This window comes from Camellia sinensis, chromosome 4 (genome assembly GCF_055761805.1).
Source record: "Camellia sinensis isolate YWXY chromosome 4, ASM5576180v1, whole genome shotgun sequence".
Classification (NCBI taxonomy): domain Eukaryota; kingdom Viridiplantae; phylum Streptophyta; class Magnoliopsida; order Ericales; family Theaceae; genus Camellia; species Camellia sinensis.
This window is the reverse complement of record NC_138964.1, coordinates 107,608,429-107,620,105: the sequence shown is the minus strand read 5'-3', so window position 1 is coordinate 107,620,105 and position 11,677 is coordinate 107,608,429. Positions and strand designations below refer to the sequence as shown.

At 38.8% G+C, this 11,677-nt stretch overlaps 1 long non-coding RNA gene and 1 pseudogene across 2 annotated transcripts; one reads left to right on the top strand and one right to left on the bottom strand.

Moving 5' to 3' along the window:
* The first annotated feature begins 721 nt into the window (after positions 1-721).
* On the top strand, positions 722-2,851 carry LOC114284932 (putative disease resistance protein RGA4 pseudogene; annotated as a pseudogene). The gene has a single exon (XR_014327254.1). The product of XR_014327254.1 is annotated as a putative disease resistance protein RGA4 pseudogene (transcript).
* An 8,149-nt stretch (positions 2,852-11,000) lies between these two features.
* On the bottom strand, positions 11,001-11,653 carry LOC114313971 (uncharacterized). The gene is made up of 2 exons (XR_014327253.1): positions 11,489-11,653; positions 11,001-11,394 (listed from the first exon to the last, which is right to left on the bottom strand). It is a non-coding gene; the product is annotated as an uncharacterized LOC114313971 (long non-coding RNA).
* Positions 11,654-11,677: the final 24 nt, after the last annotated feature.

Genomic DNA, 11,677 nt, shown 5'->3' with positions numbered 1-11,677 from the left:
TTGCAGAGGTTAATGGTGCATTATGAACAGCCATAAAGGCTGGAGGCTCTTCCTCTCTCCCCTATACATGTATAAATTGAGACCCTCCTGTCAAGTCTCAAACACAGAAATTGTTTCTTCCATTCTTTAGTCAGTTAGCCAAAAAGTTCCTACTATGAGAGAGTGCTGCCACTGTTTTGTTCGCTAAGCTAGACAGATAGTGCTTCTGTCGTAGCTGGTTTTGACCGTCGTATCCTGGGAGACAGACGCCGGGATTCCTCAAGCACTCGACCTGTGAGGCGGCAAAATCTGTTTTAAGGAAACTGCTACCGTGCAGGCTTCGGTTTCATTTCTTTACCCTTTTATTATTTTGTGTATTTATGTTGAAATTTAGTTGTAATTATCTGCATATGTTCTTGGTATATAATTTGATTTTTTCATAAATCTATTTATTTAATTTCACAAGATGAACAACACTTAACTATATTGCAAATGCAGTAAATTGCACCCATTTTAAATTGAAAATGTTATTGGTTAATTCAATTTTGATATGCGTGTAAATTCAACGATTTTTATATCAAGTTAGGACAGTCTTACCATGAAACTAGTGGGATGCACATGTCCTTACAATTAACAAAGCAATGTTGGAAACATAGACATATATGTACACTTCTTTATAGGCACGCATGCGAATTTTCCAAAGCTAAACCTTTGTAAAAAAAAAAATTGGTCATTCAGTTTGGCAAAGCATTTGCAATTTCATTTTTGAGCCTAACACCTTGAACCCAGAAAGCAAGTGACCATGGCTGTTCCATTTCTTCCGTTTGTGCTTAAAAATCTCAACTCCTTGATCCAAAATGAGGTGGGATTGCTCTGTGGAGTAAACATGGAGATGAAAAAGCTTTCAAGCACTCTCTCCACCATCCAGGCTGTCCTTGAAGATGCAGAGCAAAAGCAACTGCAAGACAAAGCTATACAGAATTGGTTGAAAGAGCTCAATGATGCAGCCTATGAGGCAGATGACATCTTGGATGAGTGCGCAACCGAAGCCCTCCGATGTGAATTAAAAGGCCAAGGTTATGGTTCTCTCAAGAAGGTAAGCACTTCTTTGTTAACTTGTTATCCTGTTCAGAATCTTCTGTTTCGTCACAAAATAGGGAACACAATAAAAGAGATTACACAGAAGATAGATACAATTGCTGCTAATCGCAGTAAATTTCACTTGACCGAGGGAGTTGTGGTGGTGACACGAGTTGAATATGATGTAAGCCGTGAAACCAACTTCGTTATCACTGAACCACAACTCTACGGAAGAGATGAAGATAAAGAAAAGATTGTCAAATTTCTGGTTGAGGATGTATGTGATGTTGAGGATGTTTCTGTGTATCCTATACTTGGTATAGGCGGTCTTGGAAAGACAACCCTCGCGCAAATGGCCTTCAATGATGAGAGGGTCAAACCCCACTTCGATCCTAAAATTTGGGTTTATGTTTCTCAAGATTTTGATGTGAAAAGGGTGATCAAAGCAACAACAGAATCTGCAAATGGAAAAGCTTGTGAGGCAGTTGACCTAGACTCACTGCAGAGAAAGCTTCGCGACATGCTAAATGGGAAAAGATACCTGATTGTATTAGATGATGTGTGGGACGAAGATCCAGACAAGTGGGATGCGCTCAAGTATTCACTAGCATGTGGATCAAAAGGTGCTTCCGTTATTGTCACTACTCGTGTTGATAAGGTTGCATCAATCATGGGAACTATTTCACCTCATCGCTTGTCAGTTTTATCCAAAGAAGATTGTTGGTTGTTGTTCAGGCAACGAGCATTTGGACTTGGAAATGAAGAACGCCCAAACGTTGTCACCATTGGAAATGAGATAGTGAAGAAGTGCGGGGGTGTGCCTTTAGCTGCGAAGGCCCTCGGAGGGCTAATGCGCTTCAAAAGTGAGGAAAAAGAGTGGCTTCATGTTAAGGAAAGTGAAATTTGGAAATTACCCCAGGACAAAAATTCCATCTTGCCTGCCTTAAGATTAAGTTACTTTTATCTTCCATTGGAATCAAGACAATGTTTTGCTTATTGTGCCATTTTCCCAAAGGGTTCTCAAATTCGAAAGAGAGACCTAATTCATCTTTGGATGGCCAATGGCTATATTTCATGCAAAGGAGGATGGGGACCGGAAGATATTGGTGATCAGATTTGGAATGAATTATGTTTGATATCTTTTTTCCAAGAGGTGAAGGACTACAGAAGTGATATAAGTTTCGGGATGCATGATCTTGTGCACGATCTTGCCCAATCAATTATGAAGGGTGAATGTCAAATGATCGAGTTTAACAGTTCAAGTAATATATACAACAAAAAAGCTCATCATGTAACATTGGTTGTCGGGCCTGCAGATAATTTTAATAACACATTTCACAAAGTTGTATCCTTACGGACATTACGACTGCAACGTCCGTCAATTTACCCATTAGGAGATGACATTTTTTCGTGTGATTTCAGAATGTTTGGTTCACTGCGAGCTTTTGATGTACCGGGCAGAGTGAAAGAGTTGCTACCTCCAATTGGCAACTCAAAACATCTGAGGTATTTGAACCTTTCCCATTCTGGTTTCAAGCGACTTCCTGATTCAATTTGTAATCTCTTGAATTTGCAAACATTAATTCTAGAATACTGTCTCAAACTTGAGAGATTGCCCCAGAACATGATGTACCTGAGAAGTCTCCGACGTCTATTTCTGTCAGGGTATCAGTTAATTGAGATGCCCCCAAAACTTGGGCAGCTAACTAACCTGAAGACATTAAATAAATTTGTTGTGGGTATGAGCACTGATTGTAGTCTCCTAGCTGAATTGAAATGCTTAAACCTTTAAGGAGAACTTTGTATCTGGCACCTTGAGAGAGTGAGAAATCCGATGGCTACAAAAGAAGCCAATTTAGTGGGAATGCAAAATCTTAGTCAGTTGCAACTAAATTGGAAATATGGTTTTGCTGAATGTGAATCACAGGAAAATGTTGAATCTGAAGCACAGAAAAATGTTAAATCTGAGCTAGTACTTGAAGCCCTTCAACCTCATCCAAACCTAAAGGAGTTGGTCGTAAGAGGGTACAAAGGTACTCGATTCCCGATCTGGATGAGGGGTTCAGATCTTCAAAATGTAGTTAATATCCGGCTCTCCAGGTGCAACAACTGCTTACAACTTCCACCGCTTGGACAACTACCTTTGCTACAAAGCCTTAAAATTGATGAAATGGAAGAAGTAGTGGAGTGTATTGAAAACGAATATCCTGGAGGTAGAGGATACCCATCTTTGGAAGAACTCACAGTTTGCAATTGTCCAAAATTGGAAGGTTTGTCAGGGGAGGAGGGAAGAGAGTTGTTCCCTCGTCTTCGTGAGATAGATATTGTTTATTGTCCTAAATTGAGCTTCCCGCATCTTTCGGCTCCCAAAGAATTGTCGTTGGTTGGCCAGTGCACCATGGTAGTAAATTCAATATCAAATCTTAATGGTCTCACTTCCCTCACTATTGGTTATGATGGCGAGACGGTTTGTTTTCCAAAAGAGTTTCTGAGGAACCTTACTCTTCTTGAGTCACTAGTGATTGAAAATTGTCATCAACTTAAACTGTTGCCTAGAGACCTTGCAAGCCTTGTCACATTGAAGTCATTGAAGATCAAAGGATGTCCAAAGCTCGAGTCTTTGCCAGAGGAAGGGCTACGAGGCCTTGAATCTCTCCAATCGTTGCACATTATCAACTGCTGTGAACTGGAAAGGCGATGTGAGGAGGGAAAGGGGGAGGATTGGTATAAGATTGCACACATACCAGAAATCACTATTAAGGTATATGATTCTTCTTTTTGCTCATTGTATTACTAGTTGGTTTATAACTGTAACACACCATATTAAATAAATAGCCAAGGGGTAACCCATTTACAAATAAATAATTTTAAAAAAAAATTCACCAAATAATAAATTAACATTCACCTTAATTTGTTCAGTATCTAAATTTGAATTTGTATATTTTCTCCAATTCGTAGAAGTTGTTAAACAAATTAATCTCAAAATGATTGAGATTTCAACAATAAGGCTCCGTTTGTTCTGTTATAAAATATTTTTCATGTAAGGTACTTTTTTCCAAAAAGAAATTTTTATTTTTGTTTTTATTTTTATTTTTGGATGTTTGGTTATCACTAAAATATTTTCTCCAACAAAAATATTAATAAAGAATTAATTATAGAGTAAACTTTAAAAAGAAAAAGATACAAAAAGATAATATTCATATATATAATTTTCGTATAAGATTAAAGATAAATGATGTGACAACAATACTCTTACAATTATGAATTATAATAATGAAATTTTGTTTTTAATGAGTGGATATAAATGTAATATACCATTATATATAGATTTTTTGTATACAAATTATGTTTGTATATCATTATTCAAGGGATAAAAGACAGTTTTAGTCTCTCAACCTTCAATTTTGTCATTTTGGTCCTCAAAGTTGTCAAATTGAGTCAATTTAGTTCTATCTCTAACGTTTGTTTACATTGATAATAGGAAAAATATTTTATCTTTTGGTAAAAGATAACTTTGGTCCCTAAAGTATCCATTTCTTGTCATATTTGTCTCTCAAGTTTTAAATTTTGTCATTTTGATTCTCAAAGTTGTTAATTTAAGCTATAACCAAATTGACAACTTTGATAACTAAAATGACAAAATTTAAAACTTGAGGGACTAGAATGACAATAAACGAATATTTTAGGGACCAAAACTATATTTTATTCATATTCCTGTTATCAATGTAGACGGACGTTAGACCTATGACTAAATTGACTCAAATTGACAATTTTAAAGACCAAAATGACAAAATTGAAACTTAAGGGATTAAAATAAAAAACATCGCATACTTTAGGGACAAAATTGTCTTTTATCCTTATTCAAGAATAAAAGAAGACAAGGATTGAATATAACAAAAATAATAACCCCAAACCTTAACTTTGAACCTTAATTTTGATCAATTGCTCAACCATAATATATATATATAGGTATATATATATACATATATGTATGTAGAGAGAGAAAGAGAACAAAAATATTCAATGTGTATGAAAATAATGAGACTTGATATATACGTCAAATAGTATTAACCAAGATATTTTATGGCAAAATAAACCTATCCTAAGACATTGGGTGTAATCATGCACCAGGACTTGTGTGATGAATAGTACCTCTCATGACAAACATTTGTCATAAAATTGATCAGGCTTGACATGTTTTGCATGATTCATAATTTGAACTTCAATTTTCATTGTCAATCACAATTATTGGTTAAAAATAGTTACATATTTTCTTTGAATTGTTTTTTGTGTTTTTTAAAGAAAGCTTGCCCAAAGAAAAATTTCACATTCAAGTGTATCCGAACTACTTGTATTAAAAGAATTCATCTAATGGTTGGTTTATTCAGTTCTAAACCTGGCCTTACAATAGCAAAGTCTGAGCTAAATGTTCTTCTTCCAAGCTCCTTTCCATCAATATGGTCGACTGCTTCTTTAGCTTTTTTATTGCTCTCATCACCTATTTTCATCAATGATGCACTGTAGACGTGCCCGCGTGGGCCTCGCTACAGTTCGGACTCGATTTGTGTCACGGTTTTTAATCTGAACCAAAGAGTCCAAATCTGGCAAATCGTTTTGAGAAACAGATTTTTGAAAAAGTAGTGCCAAACATGGACTGCTTTGCCAGATACAGAGTCGCCACCTAAATATTTTAAAATGGGAGAATTTAGGAAACCCTGACTCGGTGCCGAAGGCCACATGTCCGTCATCACCGGAGTTGTCTCGGCTCGGGAGCTTGGGTACGATCGGGGAAGGTCAGCTATGAGCACCCCCTTTCGCCCGGTCCGAAAACCGGCCTCTACTAACCGTGATATCCAATTTTGAAAACGTTATGTGTTCTTAATCCGGTTATTAGCCTAGAATTACTATGTTGTGCGCGCAGCAAACAAGTATAGACCAAATCGCCCAAATTGGAACAAAACATTTCATGTTTGTTTTGAAAATGGTTTGCTACTCGCAAGTAGGCTAAAATGCAGATTTTGCCACCCTCAAGTGGGCTTTTAGAAAAGGTGGTTTTGCCACTATCTAGTGGGCTTTAAAATTCACAGTTTTAATGCATTATTCCAATTTAGGTAATTCAACCTCCATCCACAGGCATTCAAGCAGTTATATCACATAAGCAGCTAGCCTCATGGTGATCATGCTATCATGGCAACATTCACACGCATGCGATATGCTAAAGCATAAAAGCTTACCTAGTACTCCATGCCAAAACAGTAAACTAGTTAGCAAAAATGTGCGTGTCGTAGTTCATGTTAAATTGCCTAATGCAACACATACAAGATGCAATTTAGATAGGCTCGGCTATCCTAAACATGGCATGTGAGAAATGCACAACTATCACATAGTCAATTTTTGAATTGAAGTACAAATGCAGTTAGCGTGATGTACCGAGCCCAATGCATGCAATACAAATGCATGGATGCACGCATGTATAGCATAAGGTATGCTAAAATAAATGTGCCCTAATCTACCATCATAAGCAGGTAAATAAAAGGGAAGAAAGAAGTGGGGTTGGAAGACATACATCACACGCACGCACACTTATTACAAATATGCCCTCGCTCGGAGGAACCAAATAAATATTACAAATTAATTAACTACGCGAACTAATTAAATATTACAAATTAATTAACAAATTAATTATTCTAAGAAAACAGTAAACCGCCTCGGGAAGCGCGCCACCATGCGTAGGCTGCCTCTGTTTTCTTTCCTGTGCTCCTCTGGAGGCTGCCAAAATTTCAGGACTGCTTCCTTGGATGCTGGGAGACACCACCGGCTAGGTGAAATTGCCACCGGCACTGAGATGTTGCCACCGGCACAAAATTGAAGCTGTCGGCAGAGAAAAGATTGCCGGCCGGCACCTTACACTGCCGGTCGGCAGAGTATTCCTGCAGAACCTGCAACCCGCAGCAACAGAGGACAAGGCAAAGCATGGCAGCACATTTCAAGGCATATATGCACCAACCATGTCTCTTATCATTGTAATGACTCAAAGGGACATGTGCCTCGATTCTCGGACCACCAATCACGCATTTCCATGCATGATGGCCCAAAGAACCAAGTATGCAACTTTGGTTTCAAATGCAATGCAAATCAATCAAACAAACTCCCAATCCCTATCACCCAAATCAAGGGACAAGGAATGCATGTTGATGCAATACAACCTAAGCATGTTAGCTATCATGCAACATGAACAATGCAATGTAATCATGCAAAGCTTACAAGCAAACATGCAAGGTAAGCATGCAAACCAAATAGAAGATGGACTTAAACATGAATTAGGCAACCCCAAATAGGCCTAAAACAGTGGCCAATGGAAGAAGATGAAGTGCCTCGAAATGCGTGCGCACGGGCACGCAAACCGAGGCAATGGCATATGCAATGCAATGGCTAAAATGGCATATAGAATGCAACATGGACTTATACTAACATGAGAGAGCCTCAGCCACACTCACATAAGAGGCCGATGAATGAAAATGGAGTGCCTCGAAATGCGTGCACACGGGCACGCAAACCGAGGCAATGGCATACGCAATGCAATGGCATGGAAATGATATGCAAACATGCCAATGGGATTTCAGAAGCAAAATGAGGGGCAAAACAGCCCCGAAATGAGGCGAAAGTACGCCCGATGCATGGAATTCCTCCCGAAATGCGAAATTAGGCACCCGAAATGGCTTACAGCTATACAAAGCATGCATAATATGGACATGGAGCATGAAGACAGAAGCAAGACAGCTCTGAGACAAGCATTTTTACAGTTTATGACATGGCCAATCAGCAAGCAAAGATGGGGCTAAAATGGCATACAAAAACGGCCCTAAACATGGGATTATGAAGCAACTCACAGCTGCTAACTCCAAATAGGTTAGGGCCCTTCAACAACATTGAAGAGGGACCCAAAATATGCACATTTACAGAACTGTAAAAGCCCCAAAAACAAACATGGATAGGGCTAAGCTCTCATGCAAGAAATGGGCCAAAAGGTGGCCAAAGAAGCAAGTATGCAAAACATTCATCAAACAGCCAAAGACCCTTAATAAAACATTACAAGGGGGTCAAAATATGGCTGTTTTTAGTTCGGACCAAAGTCCAAAAACAGCAACATCAGGGGCTGCCAAGACATACAAAAATGGGACCAAAAGGAGGATATAAAGGGGAGTACAACATGGAAGTCCCAAACAGGGTTGAGCCCTTCTTCAATGTTGAAGAAGGGCTCAAAATAAGCCTATCTACAGTTTACTACATCCTCAAAAACAGATTACACATAGGCCAAAAATAACATGCAAGATTAGAGCCTAAAGGAGAGATAAAGAAGGAAATGCTAGCTACTATCCTCAAACAGCAAGAGGTCCTCAATCAAACATGAAGAGGACCTCAAAATATGATGATTTGAAGTTTAGGTCGGAGCCCAAAAGTGCAAGCAACTATGGCTTAGATATGAAGCAAAAAAAAGGCTAGAAAAGGGAAGATGAGGACTCACCCTTGTAGACCAATGAACCAGCACCTCTTGGACCAAGTTTAGGTGCTCCTAAGCTCTGGAGAACAGCCTCAAGCTGTTGGAATAGGCGTTGGATGCCTTGTGCTATGAGTTGATGAAGAAATGGCCCAAGAACAAGGGTGTTTGATGGTTGAATGGGAGAGATATAGAGAGAGATGGAGGTTTGTATGTATGTATATCAGATATATATGGTATATCTCTGGTTTTTTTTTTTGCCTCAAGTCTCTAACCTCTACAAAGGAGGAGGAGAGGTGCATATATAAGCAAGGGAGGCATTTAGCTTACAAGCTAAGTAGAGGAAAAGGGTCAAAGGGGTTCAAGGGGGTGCAAGGCTTCTAGAGGAAGCTAAAACAGCTGGCCAAGCTTCTTGGAGAAGCTTGGCCAAAGGGTTCAAGCTTCTAGAAGGTTAAGGGGTTCAAAGGCTCACAAGGTGCAAAACAAACACACATGCACGTGGGGCATCAATTCTGTGCATTCCAGCTGGCACAGCTGGAATCCACTCAATCTGCAGAATGCTCCGGAAGGTCGTCGGCTAGCAAAAATTGCCGGTCAGCACAAAAAAGTGCCGGTCGGCACAATAAATGGCCGGTCGGCACAATAAATTGCCGGCCGGCACAAACATAGTGCCTATGGGTGGTCGGTGAGGTCAAAAAAGTGCCGGTGGATGTCCAGATTGAAGCCCCGGAAGTTAGCTTTCCAATGGCGCAAACCTTGCATTAAAATTCCTTCTGTGCAAAAAGTTATGCCCTTTTCTGTGAAGCCGCGCAGATTCGATCCAACCGGGATGATGCCCGACTTCAACTGATCATATCTCCCCCACCCGGACTTGGCTCTAGGAGATTCTTGAGTGCAAAATGAAGCCCCGGAAGTAAGCTTTCCGACGGTGGTGGCCCCATAGCTAAACTCCAAGTGTACAGATAGATAAGCCCGATTCAGCGAGGGCTGCTCGACTTGCTTCTACCCGGATTCATGCCGAACTTTTCCCAGACCAGTTTTCTCCTCTCCTTTCCTCTTTTCTTCAACTCCAAACCCCTAAACAAAGTGTTTTGAAGGATTTGCCTCTCTCCTTGCCAAAGAAATTGAATCTTTGCCCTGCACATCTCTCAACACCGAGCAAACCATCAGTGGTGCCCAAGTCTTAAGGGCGGTCAAAAATGGGGTGTCTACACATACATACATAATTTGTGAGAACAATCGTTACGAAATGGTGGTTAGCATATCTAACCTTAAGCTAGTTCATATACAAGAAGGACAAATTAATGTAACAAATTATTTGAAGAAGGCAAATCATTTGTTTTTTTGAACCTGATTATGTTTGAAGAACATAAATCATTTATTTATTTTTAACCTGACCTATCTAAGATGGTCTATTCGGATTGGTTTTGCTTCAAAATGGCCATAAATGTCTAAAGTTTACTTTCTATACTGCTGATGGTATGAATTTGTGGCCACCTATGACAGTGTGGCAAGCACCCTAACCTAGGAACTTGAGAGCTCATTGCATCCTCCATGATTCAGAGATTGTACGTTTCATCTTTATAGGTTTTTGTTTTCTCTTGTTTTTCTATGTCATTGGAGGTAATATAATTGCTTTTGTAATAGCAGGTGCTGCCATGCTCTTTGGGTCATGATGGCTGCTGCTACTATTGAAGTGGCTGTGGCATCGGATGCTTTGTTGGTGGGAAGGTTTTGGGTTGTTTATGGGTATGAGATTATCTAATTGGAGGTGGATCAAGTCAATTGTTCTGTTATCCAACTTGCTATGTTAGTTTCTTTTCTGCAAAATAATGATTAAATGTAGACCATATTTGTCAGTATGTAATAATGTTCGTCGCAGTGGATATTGGGGGCTCTAACATGCCATATGACCAGTTTTTGTGCCTTTTATTGTTTGAGATGATTTGAAATTCAATTTCTGCGGATAATTATTTGTGAGAATGTTAATTTTGATGTCTTTTTACTTGTGTCATGAGTTGTGTGGATTATAGCTTGCATAAACTCTACAAATTAATTGTCACTGTGTATGAAACTCCACGTGGAACACATTTGCACAGGTCACACTTGATGAAGTGTTCATTAGGGGGGCGACCGCCAATGTTCCAATGCCAAGTTGGTAGCTAAAATACGAATCCCCTCTTGGATTTTCAAAGCTATAAATGCCTAAATTGACATGAACTCATAAGCCCCCGTGTCTCTCAAAGGGTACTAGAAACTCTGCACAGCATATTGAAAATGTCTAAAATCAAGGAATACACAGGCGCTAAGAAATTTCCTTTCATGTGAGCCCTCTCCATGCACCAATTGGTTATGTAATGAATGCAACAAGCTAGTATTTATATTGGTATCAAAATCAAGGATTAAAGAACAGGACACAAACTATTTGAGAGAAAAAAAGAAAAAAAAAAGAAACTCCATATTCATCTTGTTCATAAATAACAAAATTTTCAGTTTTCACACTGAAATTAACAAACAATTGCTAAATGTAGTTATAAATCTCCCCTAGAATGTACATATGAGCTAAATTTTCATGGTATCCATTGATCTGTATGGGGAACAACATGGTAAACACAGCATCGCTAACCCAGAAACTCATTCTCTAAACCATAGCATACATACATATATATATATATAGTTATAGTTATGTACAACTTTATTCTGACACTATTCGCTGTTGATTCAAATGATAGGGATTGATTCTTCACTCTTTCCAACGGTATTCAAGCTAGGCAGTTTGGCTGCTCCGTAATAAAAGAATGCCATTATTTTTGACAACTCATCTGCTGTTTGAATCGCTGAATACCAGGAAAAAAATCAAATATAATACAATTATTATGATTCAAGGCTGAGGCTGTGTCAAGAATATAATTTTTTTACTAGAAAATTTACCTTTCTCACAGTATAAGATCTTTCCAGCTTTAGTGAAGATAAGCTCTGGGAAGATGGACACTTGTAGAGCAGAGACCAAATCAAGCTCAACAACAGCATCGATTGCAACACACTGTTTGGTAGTTGAAAATAAAATAAATGTTAAAAGGTGGGATGATGAGAATGAAAAATAAGTAAATGGCTTTACTT